The sequence below is a fragment of the Aquila chrysaetos genome, chromosome 21 (genome assembly GCF_900496995.4).
Source record: "Aquila chrysaetos chrysaetos chromosome 21, bAquChr1.4, whole genome shotgun sequence".
Classification (NCBI taxonomy): Eukaryota; Metazoa; Chordata; class Aves; order Accipitriformes; family Accipitridae; genus Aquila; species Aquila chrysaetos.
Window position 1 is genome coordinate 1998075 of NC_044024.1, and position 21478 is coordinate 2019552.

The 21478-nt window shown below is 45.7% G+C and overlaps 1 protein-coding gene across 5 annotated transcripts in view; it reads left to right on the forward strand.

Moving 5' to 3' along the window:
- The first annotated feature begins 1031 nt into the window (after positions 1 to 1031).
- The window catches only part of LPAR4 (lysophosphatidic acid receptor 4), a 29223-nt gene continuing 8776 nt past the window's right edge, over positions 1032 to 21478 (forward strand). For 2 of the 5 annotated variants that reach the window (XM_029997313.2, XM_029997312.2), the window contains exon 1: positions 16482 to 16924. The gene's annotated coding sequence lies outside the window, so the exon portion shown is untranslated. Of the gene's footprint in view, positions 1145 to 16481; positions 16925 to 17373; positions 17971 to 21478 lie in introns of those variants that run through there. The other 3 variants (XM_029997316.2, XM_029997314.2, XM_029997311.2) reach the window with 3 other exon arrangements.

Below are 21478 nucleotides of genomic sequence, written 5' to 3' on the forward strand. Positions count from 1 at the left end.
CTCCTCAAGGAATCCCCTTGAAACACCGAAGCTTTGCACCGTCCTAGCAGAGCTAAACACAGGAGTGGTGGCTCCTCTCAGGCAGTTGGACTAGATGGTTGTTGTAGGTCCCTTCCAAATGAAATATTCTATTCTATTCTATTCTATTGCCATGCTCAGCTATGGGAGGGGGCTGCTGGTGGGTGGGTGGGTAAAACAGCCCAAAACCCCGTGGGTGGGAACTCCCCTGCAGCTTTTCTACGAACTTTTTTCTCTGCAGAATATCCCATTCTGAATCACAAACACAGGTTTCTGTATGACAGAGGTGGCTACTTCTTCAATGCATAGAAAATGGGATTGATTCTCCAAGTTACCCACAGAACTGCTGTTACCCAAAACACTGATACTGTTGAGAGGCTGTAAGAATAAGTTGAATTATCTGCTTTCCACTAATATAGAGAGCCAGGAAAAAAGCTCATGAAGAAGTCTAAGTTTACCTGAAAATCAAGCCAAACGAGTTTTTCTCTCCCCCCTTCTGTGTGCTTCTGTAATGGAACGAGTTTGAATCTGGAGGTATCAAATTCAGAGCAGTTTAAATGTTAAACGTGGACTGAAAAAGCAGAGCTTTTTAAAAGATTTCATTGAACGTTGTTTTTCCTTGAGCAGTCTCCCAGCTTGTGCAAATTGCACGTAAGCCTTTTTACAAGCAGTCTATTCATAGTGACACTGGCTACTAGATCTCCCTCCGCTCACAAAGTTGTTGGTCCAGCCCCAGTCCCTCGGCTTCATTAAAGGGTTTGTGTTTGGTGGACATGCTGTGGGCTCTTTTCATCTCTCGGCCTCCGTTTAGGCTATTTTTAAATGTCAGGTTCAAGCGCTGCGCCTGGGCAGAGCTGCCGCCGGGATGGCCGTGCCCTGCGTGTTTATGGAGATCTGCTCAACTGAGAGCCAGAGCAACCTCAATGCTCAATATAGTGTCCTTGGTCAAGAGCTCAGAGCATGCTCAGAATCGACGTAGCTCAATAAATCCTCCCAGGTAGTTTCAGAAATACTCACCCAAATAAAACCAAACGGCAAGTACCGCACCGACTGACGGAAAGCCTCGGGAGAGACGGGAGAAAGCCAGACTCCTGCCTGCTCCCTGGTCACAGCATGGGGAGCTTCGGTGAGCAGAGATTTTGCTGTATCTATGTTCTTTCTGTGGCACTTGGTGGGGTTTTTTATATTGTTTGTTCTGGTTTGCGTAGCAGGTTAGTGCAGCATTCCGTTCTGCTCATTCCCCGGGAGCACCAGCTCCTCCCTGGGGGAGAAGGGACCAGAAACTTGCCTTCCTTTTTCCCTTCCCAATTTCAAACCTCCCTTTAGAGAACGGGGACACAGGCGTCGTACTCTGTGCTTCTACCAGACTGAAGGCAGTTCTGCCTGCAGTCAGGAAAAGTGGCATTGCTTTGTGTGTACCTCTCTGAAATGAAGCACAGCTCGCTCTCTCCTGGCAGACCAGAGACCTCTCTCCCCCAGCTCTGCTCCCTGAAGGTGCTTTTGCTGGGTTCTGGCCCTGCTTTCGTACACGCAGCTACGCCAGGCTCTGTGCCAGTTGCTTTTTTTGCCTGCTGCTCTCTGGACCAAAAAAAAAAACCAAGACGCGTGCAACCCGTGCCAGGAGCACAGGCTGAGGTTTTCCAGGCGAGGTGCTGGGTCCAGCCAGGCTGCAGGGCAGGCAGAGCTCCCAATGTTTCCCTGGGGCTAGAGAGATCTCGAAAGTGCTCTGTGTCTGTATGCATGTCAAATAACTCCAGGACTAAAACAAATGGTCATTTAAGTCAGTAGATTATCAGAGAGTACCCACATTTCAAATCTCTTTTTCTCTGTACTATAAAGGCAAGTGATAACAGCTCCCAAATTGCATTTTAAAATTTTCTCAAAAACTGTCCCAAGAATCTCTGTTGCTGTCGTTTTTGAGGAAGCCTTTGAAATCTGGCAAGGAAAAAACCCTTTGAGCCAGATAAACTCTTTCTTTGTAAAGACTTAGCCAATTTTTCAAGTCCTGAAACCTGCTGTTTATCATCCTGTGCACCAAAATGGAGTATGGAGAAACCAACATACTTGCTGGTACAAAAAATATGCAGATAATGGAAATAGTGGCATTTCTTAACTTTGGAATGCTCCATTTGCAGCCTAAATTGATACCACTGATCTCTCTGCACCTGTCTGAGGTTAAGACACTAGGCAAGAAGCAAATTCTAAATTATTCTAAATGACAGTGTGGGAAATCGTTTTTATTTGTAAAAGCAACTTGTACGAGCCAACAAAATGGTCTCAAAACCTTGTCTGTGTCAATGCTGCCAAGGCAGTTCTGCAAAACACAATCATTTTTTACAGTAAACCCTTTCTCATCCTTTACTGAGGAGTTCCTTCCATAACTGAAACTCCTTCTGCACAGGCTTTGTAAATCTAATAGTCATGGCTCAAAACACTTAAAATTTTTCAGCGTAAGGTGTATGGAGAACTGTTGATTTGAATCATAACAGCACAAATAGTTTCCAGTTATCCTCATCCAGCGTGTCTAACCCACAGACCTTGATGCAGATAAAGCTATACAATCTGCTGGCAGGGCTAAGCGACAGGCAGCAAGTAAGGAAGCCTTTGAGAGTTATCACGAGTTTTGTGAACCCACATGTCCACCTGTGAACGACAAGATTCAAGATCTAGTCGTGATGGCTCCAGGATATGCTCTTTCTGCAAAGCTTTGCCTCAGAACATAACTAACACATAAATCAAAGTGAATCACAAAAAATATTCAGGAAACTCACAAGATAGGATACACACCTTTAAACTCAGGCTTTCCCTTATTTTCTTTAAGCAAACAAATCTGCACATTTCAAAAAAGCTGATACAAAATACCCAGTCACTTCTTTCAGGATCCCCTGGCATTTTGAACAGCCTGGATTAAGATTTCTGTAAGTCCTTTTCTGGGGGCTGACTACAGGGAGCCGTCTGGATGTGTAAAACACTGCTTGTACCTGTTCCCCTCCCAGCAGATTTGGTAGAAACAATAAATTGGGATTCCTTGCCAGATCCTGCCCCAGCCTGCTGCTGACATGCGGGAGGGCTGTGCTGCCCCGGGCGGTGGAAAAGCCTCACAGTATGCCCAGCTACCCACTGCACGTCAGATGACAGACTGCCTAGTTAAACATGGCAATGATGTCTTGATTAGAAAAAAGAAAACATCAATAAATGGTAAATCTATACATAGGAAAACAAATAACCATGAGCTTTGATTGTTCAAGTTCACAGCAGAGATTACTTACCTTGGCAAATACATATTCAAGACATACGGCTTGTAATTCCTTAGCTAGTGCTAAGCAAAACCATGTGTTTTTCTAAAACAAGGGGAAAGTTTAACTCCAACACCGTGCAAAGACAGAGCTATGGTCATAACTTCTGCTCATAGCAAAACTAAATTGAAAAGGGCCAAGCAAAAGGGTCCCAGAGAGAAGAGCAAAGACTGAGCAGCAGCTTGGAAGAGAAGCAAAAAGTGGGTTACAGACCCACACCAGGGATGGGGAGAAGACGTGCACTGGACCACAGAGATGCCCATAGCAATGCGGGGTGAAGAACAGGGTGTATAATCATGAGCTTCTCCAGTGACGAGAAGTTATGGTGCTTCCTGTGACTTCAGGTGTGGCAATAACTCAAAAAATGAAGCAGGGGCCATTTCAGCAGCTCCTTTCCCCTTCTCTCCTTAGGAAGCGAGCCATAGCCACAGGGCTGGCTGTGTACTCCCCCTTCTCCACTGCCAGCTGTGCTACAGCATCATGTTTAACAAACTGAAAGCTCTGTTGCCTATAAAGGGGTCCGAGGATGAGGTATATAGGACTTCAAAGTCAGCCTGCTCTCATGTGACCTTCATGCAACCCAAACCAACTGCAATGGTACCGAAGCTGAGCCCATGCCCTGGATAAATTTTTCCTTCCATCAAATGGCTTTATTAAGATTCTTCCTCCTTCCTTGACCAGATAAAGGTCCATTATTAAAAATGGTTGTAAGGCTGCTGCAACCACTGCTTACCACCCAAAAAGGCCTCGATTCTGTTCATTTCCCACAGATGGTATTTTATTGGTGCAGCTGAAAGCTTAGACGGAACTGTCATTTGGCGACACTGTCCTCATTAAAAGATAATGCAGTCAAAAAAATAAATAAAAGCACGAGAAGGAAAGAGACTGGGAAACACGAGCCGTGCATTGAACCCTGGGCTGTGCTCACCACCAGCCGGGCCAGCAGCCGCTGCTCTGCCTTGGCAGCAGCTCCCTGAGCGCGGGCACGGTATCAGAGCCGGCAGCTGCCAGAGGTACGTGCAAAGCACTCCTGTGATTAAAGATGCATCCATCATTGTTATAAATTAGCAGAAGCCAAGTTTAAGTGTGAAGAGCCGCCAACAAGAAGGAGCAGTTAAAAAAAAAAAGGCTACAGTTTTCTATCACTCACATTGCAAACAGATGTCCCACCAATATTGGAGCAGGGCACCCCAGCCAAAGAGGTGAAATCATGCTTCTCAAGGGATGTTTAGAAATAAGTCATCTACTCCAAGGTGAAGCAGAGGACCACATGCTTGGCAGTCGAGGGCAGCGTGTACCAAAAGGCTGTATTGAGAAAGGGGAGTGATGAGGAATTTGGAAGCAGTTTAGCAGGATTTGGAAGATGGTAGGAGAGGTGGTTTGTGAAAGCTAAGAAAACAAAAAGAGAGGAAAAAATGTTTACAGAAGAGGCGTAACAACGACTTGACAGAGAAGGGAGAGTCTCTGGCAACTATTTCTGGTCAGAAAAACGTTAGTAGGATCAAAGCGGTGCTTAGGGAGGCTCTGCTCCTTTTCAAACTGCTTTGAATGAACTACACTCAGTGAAAGTGATAGTGGTAAACTCTTTAAACAGGGACCTTGTCATGTAACCCTACTATTTAAAGATGTGTCAGCATTAGGATAAATATAGCATCCACTAGTAATGGTCCAAGAAGTCACTTCAAATTCACAAGAGAATATTTATCACAAGCCCCAGCAGAGTCCAGCCACGTCACTGCCGCAGCAAGATCTCCCAAAGCAAAACCTCCCTGTGCCGCTGCAGACAACTGCATGGCAATGGCTGGAGCTTCGTTTGAAACCAGTACCGAGGAAACACTTCACACTGCTCCAGTACCACTGCCCTGCACACTGCCTCTCAGAGGAGACATAATGCAGAGACCCAGGCTACATGTGGTCATTAAAGTTTTGTAGGAGATGGGGTGACAACCCCAAGGACCTGGACAAATTCCAGGCTATTTAATTGCTTTCTGTCTCCCTGAATTCCTCTGGCGCTTCCCTTTGGGCGTGCTGGTTTCTGCTTCCTGCCCTGAATCACGGCACAGTGCAGCTGGAGCCGGATCCCCCCAGGCATGGAGCTGAGAGCCTGCTGGAAGATGCTGGCTTGATTGAAAACTCATTGTTTTCCAGTCCTGCGAGGAAACTGCATCTGCAGCTCCTGCAGAAGGGCTGTCTGTCCCCAGAGCTGGGCTCTGCCTTGCAGCTCCGCTCCTTGCAGCCCACCTCACCGCTGCGCAGGGAAAGCAACTTCGCTGCAAGCAGGGAAATCGCACACACCAAGCCTACAGAAAAGGGAGGAGGATTAGGGCTTTCCTCTTCCACAAGAAGATGGTTTGCAATGAAACGGGTAGGGCGATGTGCATGCAGAGGTGATCAATGAGGAAAGGACCGTCCTGTGCTGAAGGATACGCAGAGGCTGGCAGGGCTGGGGTGACACTGCACAGCATGCCACAGCAGCAGCAACGCGCTCCCCAGCCTCCCCCAGCCTTGCAGGCAGAGCTGCACAGCTGCAGCTCACGTGCCAGCAGCCAAATCCCTGAGCAGGCAGAGCTGCGCTGGCAGGCCAGAGCTCCAAAAGAGTGATTTGCAGGAGAGGAGAGGTCCCTCTGCCAGGGGAGCGGGGAGAGCCCGCGGCACGCTGTGCTCACGGCCGGTCAACCCATCTCGGTGGCCTCGACGTGCCGTCCTACTCTGAACGTGCATTGCAGTCAAACTGGGTACCGCGGCCTCTCGTAGCCCACCGAGCGCTCTGCTCCCTGATGTTCCCAGCCGTCCCCGGGACAGGCAGCGCAGAGTCAGGCCCAGGGATGAAGGAGTCTGGAACTGGGCCATTTGGAAGCTTTTTGGTTGCACGAGGTTAATAAAAACCTTTTCCAACAAATACAGAAGAGCTCCATCAAAGCCTTAGCAAACCCGCCGGCCGTGGCTGCGTCACTACCTAGCTGAAATCAATGAAAATCTTCCCAGCTTTCTTTTTGCTGAACATCACATCTGTGGCTCTCACAAAGGCAGTGATGGGGACGGGATGGATGAAATAATCCTCAAGCCCACAGCACCGCACCCGAGGGCAGTGGGTGCTGGCGCAGTTTGGACAGCAGTCACTCTGGTGGTATCATAAACAAAAAAGCATCCCATCTTCCCCCGTTTCACAGCCAGTTTGCCTTGGAGGAGTCCATGAAGATTACTAATTAGTGAAATTACATCACAAGAAACAAGACACTACTTAGCAACCAGCAGGAAAGACTTGTAATCAGACTATGTAAAACTAGGGGTTTATTTGTTTTGGTCTATTCGCTTCAGTCAATAACACTTGCCGTTAAACGTTAAGTAAAATCCTTCCTTTAAGCAAATCCTCTCCCACAGGAGAAGGATGGTAAAGGGGGGAAGACATGAACCTAGGAGTAAATCCTGTATTTTTCTCCAAGTCACAGGAAATACATTTGCCCTTCCCTGTTCACTTAGTGATGATAAAATAGGAAGTCCATGAATTATGAGTGAGGGTCTCACATTTCATGGAGGGCTCTTCTCTAGAGCAGTGCAGCGGGCGTGCAATGGGGCTGCGGTGCCGCATGCTCCTGCGGGAGCTGAGCTGGCGGCAGCGGCATTGGTCACTCGGAAGCGATCGGCCATGGGGAATTCTACAAGGTGAAAATGTCTGCATCAGCGCAAACTGTCAGGATGTCATTTGGATGAGAATGCTATTTGAATTTTGAATCCGAGAAATTCCACATTAAAAATGGCTTTTGGACAAAGGAAAAATCAAAAGTGCAAATTCAAATCCAGATACTTTTCAGCCTTCCCAAGTTTTACGTGTAACCCCTGTTGTTGTGGTACCAGATAATGCGTAAACCCAGAAGGGAAGGGATCATCTGAATATGGTTGAATCTCAGAGGAGCAGCTGGTTTCACAAGGGCTCTGGAACTTTGGCAACTAAATCCCAGGGCACTGAACGGCAAGAAAACTTTAGTCAAAATTCTGAGCATCTTACGGAAGGAGGGATGCAGACTGGTATGAACCCTGTCCTGACCCGGACCCAGCAGAGCACCAGCTCTGCTGAGGGAACAAATTAGCTAACATTTAGCCCTGGTAACAAATACAGAGCACCAGCCTCTCCTGTGCAGCAACCTGTGCATAGGGTGCATTCAGCGAAGCAAGGGACTCAGTGCCCTGAGAGCAGATGGAAAAGCGTGCGAGATGGCCACGGTGATGGGAAGCAACGGGCAGCGGTGAGGACATGGTCCCTCGGACAGGTGGGTAGCTCAGGCCAGGGAGGGAGAAGAGCAGGAAAGCAAAAACCTCTTCCAGTTACAACAAGAACTGATCAAACCCAGAAAGAGTCCATGGCAGAGATGAGTGAAGGGACAGCAGTGGAGGGTGGTTTGAAGACTTGGCTTGGAAGGCCATCACAAGTCAACAGAGAAAAGGTAAAATAAAAAAAGTCATTGCCCTGATGGTGTTGCTTTCCTCTGTAAAAACAATGCTTTTAAAAGTGTTTCTTCCCCTCTGATAACAGAGGGAAATGTTATACAAGGATTTCCATTCTTATCTAGGGAGCTCCTAGACAGGGTGGCCTTTCCCCTGACATGGCAAGCTGCCTCTCCAAGCAACTTCTCCTTCAGGAGTAAAAACATTTTTAGAAAAGCAGCTTTAATTCAGTGTATCTTCTGTATTTATTTGTCTAGGTGCTCTTTTTTCAACCTGATGGCACTGCAGAAACACCCATCTCCTCAAAAAGGACCGCTGGGTCTTAGTCACTGCGTGACTTGGGCACCGGGTCTTTCCATGTGATGCGCAGCTGAGAGCTGCAAACATATCTCAGAAAGTCATTAGTGTTGGAACAAATTCTCCACTTGTGTTGAAGTGCCCCATGGCAGCCTTCTACCAGAAACTGAAATATTCATCATGACAGGCATCCCGAGGCACTGCTGTCGCTGTACCCTCAGACCTCGGAGCATGGCAGGGGCTAGGACGTGACATCTGCGTTCTCTGTACCGCAACCTGTTGGCAGCAGCTGAGCAGTGTCCAGGTGTCACACCCTGAGCTTCTCTGCAGCCCTCCTTGGGCACTCCAAGGAAGCGAACAGAGACCATCTGTTGTTATCTGCTAACAGCACCCCGCTGTATCTTAAATCATAGCACTGGTGATACCGTTTTCAAGGTGGCTCAGGCCGAGATGCGTTCCCTGAGCTCCCCATGTCTGTGGGAAAGTTCAGTTCAAAACTGAACTTTGGACTCATCCTTATTTCTGAACCTCGCAAGCTGCACAGCTTGTCCTGTATCAGTGACACACTGTTAAGCTAAGCCCTGACCAATACGCCGCTGATACCTGTAATTAGGTACTTGTCGTTGCCTCCTTGCTGGTGGAAGCTATCACTGAGGAGTGCGTTTGGCCCATTAATAACTTCTTTCCAGATGACTCCATGAAAAACTGGTTGAATTCGCTTTCCGGAGGACACCTGGCGACGTGCAGCACGCAGTACGCCTTTCATCAGCCACATTTCTTCAGCGTTAGTCTGGGCATGAATTTTGGGCTAGTTGTTAACTAGCAGCTTTGGGATAAATTTGTAACTTCAGGCTGGACTTCCAGTGGATGCCAGGTGTCTGTTATAGGCTATTGTGGTCCTGAAAAGGAGAGTCAGTAGGAAGAAGGGTTTGTGAGAGCTCCCTGATGGGCACTTTGGAGGCGTTTTGGGGCCATCCACAAGGCAACGTTTCATTGCAGGCTTCCATGGAGATAATGTGCTCTCAGAAGAGAGCTGGGTCCTGTCCCTCTGTACATGAGGCTTTTCAGTCAAATGGAGGAGGGATCTTCTCTCATATCAGGGAAACCTTGATATGCTCAACTCGCACTAAATTACTGCAAGTTGCCTTTAGTTTAAAATAAAAGGAAATTGGCCAATGCCTGTATTTGCATACCTGATGTTTATTTTATGTTGCTTTAGCACAGATGCAAATAGCAGTTCACAGACTTATGAGGTGAAATATAATGGTCCAGGGCAAAGTGAAGAGAAACAAGAAATGCTGGAGAGCCTGTACCAAGCAATTCCTGCACTAGGTCAAACAGTTAAACGTTAAAGAAACATCTTTTTCCTATTGTTTCTGGGTTAGGTGGACTGCAAGCAGGGGAGGACATCAGAATTACAGAGCACAGCAGAGAGAAAGTTTCTGTATTTTCTATAAGCTGATATAAAATAGAGGCTTGTCCAGCCTAATTCCTGCACATTGAACTCATGTGGAGAAGAAAACCACACCCCACTCCCCACAAATGCAAAAATAATGTCCTGAGACAGAAGAGGATGAAAAAATGTAATCAAAAAGAAGCCTCCCAAGTTTAAGCCTAACCAACCAGCCTCCTCTCCATGCGGAGGGAGGATCCCAAGGTACAGACCTTCCCCAAATAAGACAGTCACTGGCTGGATGCTGCTGCCTTCCCACATTTGCTCACAAGCTGAGAGAGACTGTTTGCTCCTTCTCAGTACACCGTCATAACTGCTTTATTGCAGACTCTGCTGAAACAAGACAGCAAGTTTCAGCTGGAAATATAGTCTATTTCCAAAATGAAGTGCAGGCTCCATTTTATTTTTACATTTATGTATTGGCAACACACTTAGGCCTTGATATCTGTATCAGAATCTTTCCTCTTTACTGCTCCTCTACACATAACATCCTGCTTTCATTAGGAACACAGGCATTTTTCTGGAGTCTCTGGTAGAAGAAAGTTTTCTGTGGATAGAAAAAGGCTTCAGAAAAAATTGCATAACACTAGGGCATTAAATATGTACTTTTCTCTCCTCGGAAACCACTTTTCAATCAGAAAAACAAACAAGTTAGTACCAAAATAACCTTCATGAGTCACAAAAAAATTATCAAAACTATCAGAGAAGGGCATTACCAACACAGCTGGTAGCATATTCCCCGGAACATCCATTGTGGAGAACCTTTCAGAGCACGAACAATCAAAACCAGAACAGACAGCCTTGAACGATGCTTTGTAAAAAGCTTAATCGCAATCAGATTGACGCGATGCCAGAGTACTATCAACAATGGGCTGGTAGAGAGCAGGAGTTAAGTGGTGGTGCAACACGAATAATACCGCTTTGATTTGCATAACACTGTCTGACTGTAAGTTTGTGCAACAGAAAAGCACACGGCTTGGCAAGATTAGCTCCGTTAATACGCTTTACTAACACAGTCCCTAGGAGAGAAGTACGGCGCGAAGGTTTGGACTTCGGCGTGCGGCGTAGCTCTGTGCAATGGCACACACCTCACTGGAGCTGGGCATTAGTCATGCTCAAAACAGTCTTATTTTGGGTTAAGATACTCAAAAGGGTCAACCACTGAGAAGGCACGGGGGAACCGCAGGCTGTATCAGCTCCTAGGTACTGCAATAGCTTGGATGCTAATGAAAACTGGAAATATTTTTCATCCATTCTAGCATATTTCTTTCATCAATTAATTCCCTGATAATAGCTATGCTGTTGTATGTTGTGATGCTGCAAGAGGCTTCCAAGACAGTGAAGCTACAGAGCATGATGTATTTTACTGATTTAGCTCTGTTTCTGTTCTCCATCAGTGATACAGCCACGGAGGTTGGTGTAGTGCCGAAAGTGGGGGGAGCCCGATGGGGCTGTGAATCGTCCGGCATCACCCTGCTGTCTGCGGCACAGCCAAAATCCTGCAAGCCCCAAAAACTGACTGCACTTAAAGTGGGAACTAGAACATGCTGGTGGGGACATCACTCTCCCAAGTGGTTCTAAGGGAAGCAGCTGCCCTCTAGAGGGAGCGGGACTTGGGTTAATTGAGATTTCTAACGAAAGTGCAGAAAACAGGCTTCCTCCTAGGCGCAGGGATAGCCAAGTCAACCGCTTCGCGCTGTTGTGAAATGCAGTGCGGAGGCCACTGCAGGGCTGTGACAGGCAGCGTGTCCCCTCTCCCCCTTCTCTACCACCCACCTTGCAGGGAGAGGACCTGCACAGAATGCTTGCAGCCTCCTCGTTTGCAAGAACTCTTCTAAATCTGTGTATCAAAAAATGCATCTCAAAGATGTTATTAATAACAGCAATGCTATGTTTGCTAGGTGTTGTGAATTGTGTATCACTGTACTGAAAGATTTCTTTCCAGTATACGTACGCTCTGGTTTTGTCTAGTTTTCTATTATTCAGCCCATATGGGCTTTTACCACTTCCCTCCGGAGTCTCCACTGAAGTCTAATAGTCCGCATTGTTAGAAAACGTTTCCTGATATTCAGCTGCTTCTTCCTTCTATTCATGCACAGCAGAATTGCAAGCTCCTGCCCGGTTGCGCCTTCAATTGTTTTAGGTGCTCCAGGCTCCTTTCAAACTCTGATTTTTTACCATCAGAACAGAGATTATATTCACCAGTTTCTCGTGTCCTTTGGGTTTGTTTTGTTGAAACTTAATATCCCTCCAGTGCTGTGCTCCGAGATGCTGTCCTTGCTACTGCATGGGGAAGTCAGCCAGCACTGGCTCGCATCGTCTGTTGTTCTATGCTTGCTTCATTAACTGCTCTGCAGTGGCTCTTCCTGACATGGTCACTCTTCGTCCTTCCCAATTCATTGGTGAAACTCAGTTTCCTCCAGTAAAACAGCAGCACTTACTGAAGCCATTTTATGGTCTGACTACAGCCGCCCCACAGCCTCAGCCCAGGGAAGCTGTGCTGTGTGAAATACGGGTACGGTACCGCCTGCTGACACCAACAGCCGCTGCAGGTCCAGTCACACCAGTCAAACAGGGCGCTCTTTGCTAAAAAAACCAGGCTCCACCATGCCTGGAATAGGAGCCATTGGCTGGCTATCGCTGGGATTCAGAAGAAGAATGAAATTACTCTATTTCACCTGCTTTTCATTAAAACCTGCTCTGCTCCCCGCTATGGGAAGACAAAGGCCGTCGTTTCAGCTTCCCCTTGGGCACATTCAAACATCATCCTCCACCGTGACAGGAGCAATGTCGCTTAACTCTGAAATCAGGCTCCTCATCAGCTGGTGCTGGCGGTGGCTCACGCAGGCAGCCCAGCAGCTTTGCTGGAAAACACCTGCTCTGTTTTCCTGGGGATAAGATTTCGGCATAACGGGTGCCTCTTGTCAAAACAATGGTATACGTTACTGCGTGTTTATTAAAGCGGGGACTCTGAAGCATGCAGAGTCCTTTTGAACTTAGTAAAAAGAATCAATGAACCCAGGTCCCACACCAAATTAGGACAGTGAGTTTCTGAACTCGTTCTGGTGGAGAGAATAATCAGGTATTTCTTTCTTGCCTGAAGTAACTCCTGGATGCAGTTTCTGAAGGGAGACAGTATCGGCTAGATTTGGTCATGCAAAATTGGTAATTGTTCCACGTTATGGGGAAAATGACTAATGAGCAGGGAGTCTGCAAAATGAATCCCTTCTCCGTTGACAAGAAAAATTAAAGACTCTGAAACTACTGAGACACACTTGGAAGAGCCCAATTGAATTACTGCAAAACATGGAAAGCAAAGGGAGAGGCGTGCCTCGAGGCATGGAGAGGACATTGTCCAAAAGACTGACATTCTTCGAGCTTATTGATGATGCTACATAGCAAAGAAAAGCACAGGTTTAGGAAAAAATGCATGCTTTGGAGGAATATTCAGTTCAGGCACTTGGTGCCACCAGAAGTTTCTGTTTTCCTGGCCTAGCAAAGAGTATGAACTTCTGATTTACTTTTTACACAATGAAACACATTTCAGCAGCTCATAATCTAATGCCTTTGCTTCGAGTTAAGCACATTTAATAAAGGCAGGCTCTCAGGACTCATGAGAATGCAGAGTTGCTATTGGATGGGTCTAAACATCAGAGAAACAAATCACAGGTTAATTGGTTAATCCAATCCTTACCCAGATGGACCGTATTTGTGTTTTAGCAGACCGTGTTCACTAGAAAACTGTCAGTGCTGAGAGCAGCGGGGACTTTCTGGACACTCAGTCATTCTACTGCTGCAAGTAGCACTTTCCCCCGCCCCCAAAAAGCTTTGATTTGACTAAATATTTGGAGAAGAAATATCCTGTCATTTATTAGCAAAAAGTCCTGTTGGATTGGAAAGTAATGGAACTTTAAGTGCTGGTAAGTTGACAAACCAGGGTTTTCAGATGAAGCCTTCTTAAAATTGCAAGGATATTGATTCAAATGGGCACTTGCTTTTTTTTTTTTTTTTTTTTTTGCCATCTCACTACAGCATTTAAAATCATTAAAAAAGGTCCTTCTAAATGCATATTTAAAAAAAGAAAAAAACATACACCGGATGAGGCTTTGTATTTCCACTTGATTCCAAAGTGATTTTTTTATGGCTTTGTTATAAAACTCTTCAAAAAGGATTTCAAATGGAAGAACTGACAAACCATTAAGTATTAGTAAACACTGCAGCATTAGTGAGCTCCTGAAGGGTTCTGTTACCTCTGCTCAGGAATTTTCCTTCAAAATCTTTTCCAGCAGAGACTGTGGTTTCTGTAAAGTAACATTTTTTTTTTTTCCCAGGAAAATGTCAGTATTACTGATTTTTTCCTTTAGCTTTCCTGGGGCACATTTAAATGAAATACTCCATTCTAACAGAATTGAACCTGTTGGTTTAATCATCCAAATGTTTCCTTTGGGGTCACCCAGACATTAACCGTATTCCATAGGAGCTGTAGTCCTAAAGCCAGCGCTTAAAAAAGCATGAGACCTTAGGAAGCTGTGTGCCTCATAGGATGAGCAAATGATACAGGACATCATATAGATGTATTGCAGACAGCCAAAATTTCTAAATACAACCAAGTTTGTAAGCTCAAGGGGAAGGTATTTTGGCAACATGGGGTTTACCTGCTTCTCCAAGGAGGGTCCTTAAACCACTCCAGTGCTGTGCGATAGTCCATTTTGACCACAGCAGCTTAACAGAATCTTGTTCACAGACTCTTCTCTACGGGAGGGAGGGCTCCGTGGGGCCTCGGAACATCTGATACGCGCTGCTGTATCAGGGTTAACTAAAGCCATGCAATATTTAGCTACCAAATGACAAATTAAGTCTGCTGTTGTAAGAAAGCAAAGGAAGGAAACAAGCCTTGCCAACGAATAGAGGAGGAAAGGGAAAAGCTAATGTCTCTATCCCATATATTCTAGTGGTCTTTAAAATGCAATTTTGATTTGGTTTCTGCTCGTTGGCTCCTTTTGAGTGCTCCTAAGTGCCCTGAAGTAAGAATCTTGGCACAATGAAGCATCAATTGACTGAAAATAGCCAGTATGTTTGGCAGCAGAAGAATTAAGTGTTAATCATCCGGAAATGCAATATGCTAGTCTTCTGGGCAAAATTGTTCCTTAAATTCAGATATTCCTGTCTGGCTGAAATCAATGGAAATATCATATGCCAATCCAAAAGCCACCAGACCACTGACACAACAGACAACCAAAAACACAACAGAGGTATCATATCAGTAGGGTTTCTATGCATAAGCAGAAAATCTGAGTACTGTAAACAGGGGGTAAAACTTTTGCTTAAACATGTTATGCCTTCTCAGCAGCCGTGGTTTTCAACAAGATAACAGTCCAGTTTCCCTTGTTTTCCAAAATAACTAGAGATTATTGATGTACTGCCAATGTTTTAACAAGGAGAGCTCACTAAATCCCACCCTGTCCCAAGTCTAAGATGAACACCATGGGATCAGGGTGGGGACAGCAAATGAGTTGTGCAAAGAGGAGAGATGAAGAGCTGAGGAGTCTATTCATTGTTTTTCCATTTTAAAGAAAACACTTGCCTGTAACTGTAACCAAGAAGAGAGGCAGCCACCTCCTTTTTTCATGTTTGGCAAATAAACCTATGTTAAGGGTACTTTGTTGGAAATGTTTGTACTTTATTTATTTAAAAAAATATACAGAGTACATTGATAGTACAGCATTTGGCCTATTTAAACTGCTGTGGAGAAGGGTAAAGGCCTATGTGTATTGCTCTGTGAAATGTGCCTTAGAGGGGAGCAGAAATATATTGCTCTGGGGACATTTTCTTTCTCGTTAATACCAAAACCTTTTTATGTCCCATAGGGGAAAATGTTGGGATTTTTTTTGTGATTTCTAGAGGCTGGAGAGTAGCATCTTGGGTCACCCTAGAGATCCCACTTTTCGAGCTTCTAGTTTTGGCTATAGCTAGCAGAAAAAGATGTTCCTTTTAAAAGAAAAAAACCCAGAGTAACAGGTGACTGAATAACCTGCTCACTAGAGATGCTTTTGAATTCAATGGCAACCACGGATGGATATGAAGTTGGAACCACTACAATGGTTTAGAAGGATGGACTCCATAAAGGGCAAAAATACCACCCCTGGTCTCCTGTTAGGTTAAAGGTAACATAATACAGAGCAGTTCCTGAGAACCCCTGAAGTTCACAACAGCTGAAGACTTTTGTTAGGAGTGTTTAATTAAACCAATAACTCTAGAGAGAAAGCAAACATCCCAGACAGGTACAGCTGCCTGGTTAAATTCCAGCAGCATCAAAGTTGGCATGATTGCCACGTTCAGGCTAAATACTGTAAGAAGCACAGAAATATTGCTTTAAGATTTATGCTGCATGCTTCAAGGAGTAATCAGTCTCCTTTCTAATGGGTTTGCCCAGCAACTGGTAGTTTTGAAGGCTGAGACACAAGATGTTAATCTGCAAAGGGTTTCAGGCAGCTCGTTCTAATCTGTAGCAGTACACACAGCTCCAAACCATCCAAACCACACTTCTTTCTGTAAAAAGGACGATTTCAAATGCAGAGGTGTTGTTTAATCTGTCCCTGCTGAGAGCACTCACACTCGCATAAGAATGGGCCCCGGGGTGTGAAAAGCAGCCAGCCTGAAAATGCCCACAAGCCATGAAGGGCCATAGCTTATTTCTGTATGCCAGTTTACTGGTGATACTAGTGGATTTTGCACCCTAAGCCTTCTCCCAGCCTGCATACTCCCCCCCACATCTGTACACAAGTGACAGTGATGGCCGATGTCTTTGGCCATCCCTTCACAATTTACCCAGATTGCCTGTCATCTTTACCAGCTGAAAAAAGGAAAATGGACCTCTGACCATTAGGAGCAGGAAACATCTGCACCTTCGCTATTTGCCATCCAAATCCACACTCGTGTTTTTATATGTTTTATTAAACTGTAAGCCCTCAGAGGATGAGGTTTTGCAGACTGGAGTTAGGCTGTTATATGAGATATTCAGGAAGTTATTTGCATCGACTGGATAAAAGCCTGTGGCAGCTGGGCGTGCTGCAGAAGCAAGTCAGAGACCGCTGCATCAGCCACCAGCCCAAGGAATAACATTAGTTCCAGCTTCACAATGAGTTGTTTACTGGCCTTGGCTGCCTGTGGGAACAGCCGAGAAGAGTGGAGGAAAAGGAGAGACAAACACAATGCGAGCGAGACACGTTAGGTGGGAGGCTGGGCTTTAAAAGCAGACTCAGGATTTCAAACCTATGGAACTGGAGAGGGCTGAAAAAGAAAGAAAAGGGCACCAGCTGCTCCACAGCATAAACAGGCGGAGGCAAATAAGCCGTCTGCTGCATTACTCCTGCTGCCAGAAGATCCTCTTTCCCTAGCTGAAGGGCTGGTATTAAAGGTAAGAGATAAAAATAAAAAGCTTTTAGCTAGTGGCTCTGCTGGAAGGCAGATTCACTGAAAGGCAGCAGCAGCTCCCGGGGTGAGCTACACAGGCAAAAGCAGCCACGCTTCCCTGGAGTATTTGTAATTATGTCCCTAAACATTTGAAAGCCTACAGGTTTTCCAGCAGGAACCCGGGGCTTTCAGAGCAAACTGCTGGGAGACAAGAGTCCAGACTGTTCTAGTCAGCTCCTTTGAGAAGATTTTAAAAAACCCAAACCGACCCCAACCTAAAAACCAACCCCTTTCTAAATCTGTTTAGAAAGGCATTTTATTTTCACGGCCAGCTTTGCTTTGCAGCTTCCTAGTCTTACCCAACGCTTTCCCGCTCCCCCCTCTCCTCCTCGCTTTTTTAATTGGAAGGAAAAACAATTACAGCCATGCGAAGGAAAATCCGAGATTTAAACAGCTTTCCCCCTGCTCATTACCATCCCCGGCGTGGAGGCGCGGGCACGATCTCGCAGGCTGTCCCCGCCAGCTAATTGCTCAGGAAATCCGCGTTACCCATTGTGGGGCTGTCCTTAAGCTGCTAATTCTGAACTGGGAGCTGCCTTGGCTGGGCAATGCTCTGGAAGGGAATACAGCCCCGCGAGAGGGACCCAGCAGAGACCCGGGCGCGGGGCGGGCTCAGGCACTAATAATACATCCCTACCCAATGGAAAGCGTTTCCTATCAAGACCCCCAAGAGTTCCCCCAGCCCACAGACCCTGCCCAGACATTGGGCCCATTCTTGTGTCCCGTTTCCCAAGACATGATGGCTGCAGCGTTCAGCAGTTTTCTTTCCTCTCCGAACAAAGGAAGGCAGGCAAACAACTACCAGTCGCTTTAGATTTTAAAGATGAACGGGTAAACTTTTAGAAAGTCGAGCGCGCAGATCTTCCGCGTGGGACTAACTCGGCTTGCATTCCACGCACACAAAAAGGATAAATGTGGGCTGTCAGGGAGGAATCGGGCTGAAATCTGCCGAGCCGTGGGCATGATCTCAGCCCCGGCTGCTCTGCCGTGGTAAGTTTCTGCTTCCTCGCTTTTGAACTCAACAGAAAAGCATCCAGATTTCATGTCAGCTCTGAAAAAAGGATTGTAGTGTTTTCCGAAATCTGAAGGCTCAGACAAATCCGGGGGTTAAAACTAGCCAGGGATAGGCTCGAGTTGTACATTTCAATGGAGATTAGCAATGTTTTTTCTATACAGCCAGATCTCATTCCTCATACTTGAGCTATGCTATGGTCGGGATGGGAGAGGCGAATGTTTCTGTTTAAAGTGAGAAAGATGATCTCCAAGTTTTTGGAAGGTAATTACTATGTGAGCTACTCCTCCAAACTGTTGCAGTGGAAATTGATATAATTCACATTGTAATTTTCATTGTGTCACTGCAGATGACAAGTTAAGGACTTTTCTAGCCCTGTTGTTTGTTTCAGACTTGCAAAAAATATCCCTTGCTTAGGGCTTCTTTTTTTGTACTTGAAGTCAGTATCATAAAGGCACTTTAAGCTTAAGAAAGGATTGTATGTACATGTGGCATAAACTTAGACTTTCAGTTTACAATGATACATGCTTTCAGCTTCATGTAATGTGAGATCTGGTTCCTACAAACTGTATTACAAATTAGGAAGTAAGTTATATATTTTATACTGCAAAACTTATCACTTTGGCTTTCATTTATGGCTAAAATCTACTCCTTTTAAGCTCAGTGGCAAAATTCCGTGAGAAAAAGTCAAATACAGCTCTAAACAGATAGAAAACCTGGTGTCAGAAGTAAAATGAGTGATGAACAACATACTTAATCTAAAGGCACAGCTGTTTAGAAGAAATAGGATTTAACACAATATAAGCCCACTGCAGAAGAATTTGCAAGAAAAGTTTGGGTTTTTTAATGGCACTCCTCAATCTTTGTTTGAGAGGAGACAATTGTGTGGTTTTGTATTGCTCCCCTATATGAACAGAACAGTAAAACCCAGAGGATGGGAAGTGCAAAGTTCACAGGTTGGTGATAAGGATATTCCCCCCTCGTAGCACTTTTCCATCTTCTTTCCCTTATTAGCATTCTGAAAGCTAAAATAAAACAGGCAGGAAACTAACCTTGGTAACTTTAGGGGCTTCAAAGCCTCTGAATTGTAAAAGAAAGTCCTGAAAAACATGGGAGGGAGGAAGGGAGGGGGAGGCTGAGCATGCATTTCACTTTAATCCCTTGAGACTAAAAATGAGACTCCTCCTTAACTGGGGTTAGGTCAATTGATAAAAATCAGTGTCTTTCGAATTCTGGAGTTAGGAGTTCAGCTTGTACCAGACAGGCAAACAGAACTAATGCCTGAATGCAACTACCCATTCACTTTCATTCAGAGTATTGTAATGAGAGGGAAAAAAACCCGTGAAAAACGGTCGCCTCCCAGTTTTCTGAGAAGCAGTGATCGAAACATTCACTGTGCCTGAGCAACATTCACTGTGCCTGAGCGCTGCAGCTTGTGCCAGAGAGAGGATGCACTCCCAGCTGTAAGATGGTTGCCCTCCTCCAGCCTGTGACCTCATGGCTGGAGCACAAGAGCAGGAGTTAAGGCAATTTTACCCAAACCTTGGGCCAGATCCTGGGGTAAGGGTGCGCTGTAGGAGGGTATGTTACTCCTGGAACAGGGGTGAGAGAAGATTGCTCCATGGAGAGAGATGTACATGGCAAAACAATTTGGGACTCAGTTATCGTGGTACTGCATTGGCACTCATAGCATGGCCGCTTGCAGCCATACGTATTCATGCCAATGTTTGTGATTCATCTGTGCAGGCTGCGCCTAACTCTGCTTAAAAGCGTATTTGAGTATCGGGGCTCTATTGACCAATGCCTGAGTGTTGCTGGCCAGGTGCACGCAGACGATGTGGTGGTCCCAGCCCGATGGCTCACACAGTGCTCCAGGATCACAAATGAGATGCCAGCGAGCCATCCCGTCTACGGGCTGGGGTGGGTGAGGATGGCTCCTGGAGCTCAAATCCAGCCTCAATAGGTCTTTCCAGGTCAAGTGTGCGTGCAGAGGCTCACTCTGCTCCTTCACACGTTGCTCCTCCTCCGTAAATAAGGATCCGATTTAGTCTCAGGGAAGGGGAGCCATCACCTTTTGTGAAAGGCAAATTTGTCCCTTGAAAAGAGGAGCTCTTTATTCATGAGAACAGACAGTGGCTCTGCAAGACTTCCTCTAATGCACCTTCTTCTCAGTTCAGTCCCATAAAAGGGGGTAAAGATCCGCACCACTCCAGAGCCAAACTAGCCTTAGCTGACCCCAGCTGCAAGGAGAGTTTTCTGCATTATTTGTAATGGTTTGGTTTGGTTTTGCAGAAAAAAGAAAGTCTCTTTATCTTGGCAAGTGAAACTGAGGGACATTCATCAGTCCCTAAGCCCCGAGACAAAGGTGCGTGCTAGCAACAGAGCAGATTGCTTTCTCTGTACATAACATGATCTCATAATACTTTGAGTACCTATTATGCCTGTAAATAGATAGCCACAACAGAAGCTCTTATTTTCACCTAATAATATTCCCATTTTAATTTCTTGAACTCACAGATAACACACCATCTTCCACCCCAGCATGCATTTGCTTTTACGTGGTAAATGGATATTGACCATAAAAGCAGCATCCCTTATAGAATACCAAAATGTCATTCCCCTTCTCTCATCTCATTATTAGAAATCTGATTTCTAACAAACTTCACTGCAGAAACATCAGTCACTGGCTGAGATATGATATTTTTGCATTGCAAAGTGATTTCTTATTTATTTTAACACATTAGTGCAAATTTACCCTCTGTAACGCTTGCTGAAAAACAGCATAGCTGTGTGCTGTGCTTCCTCACACATCCTTTCATTATACACCACTGAATATTTTTCAAGACCTTAATGATTTTCCCCCAGAGGGGGGGTGAGGGAGATGACATGAAAACCCCAATCATGCCTCCAAATATCTTGCTGAGAAACTTACACCAAGAAGAGGGAGCCCGGCAGCTCCGGGAGGGGACCATGTATCTCCAGCGCTCGGAGGCCAGACCACTGGAGCAAATGAAACTAAGGCTGACGATACCCACCCAGTCCATACTGCTGTCAGAAGAGACTTCTCAAACCTTCCCCTTTCCCCCCAGAATAAAGCAATTTGAGAGAACAAAGCCCTGTTTTATCAACTCCCTCCAGTAAATAAACGCAGGGCACAGATCCTTTAAGGTCCTGAGCACTGGAGCAGAGTACAGATTGCCTTCTGCCCTGCTGAAGGACTGTGCTCAGCACCCGCAAGGAAACCAGCCGTACGTCCTTGCACCCAGTTTAGCTTGCAAAAGCTGAAATAGGTGTTTGTGCTGTGGTGCTGGCAGCTAGATGGAAGCTTGTTAGTGCTAATGTATGCAAGGAAAAAAAAAAAGGCCTATAATTTTTGGATAAACAGAGGTGAAAGTTCAGCTCTCCTGCTTCAGCAAAGGGACTGCAGAGGAACCAGCCCAGAGCCACGGTCCTGGGTGAGAGCGGTCAAACAAGGCTCGGGTGAAA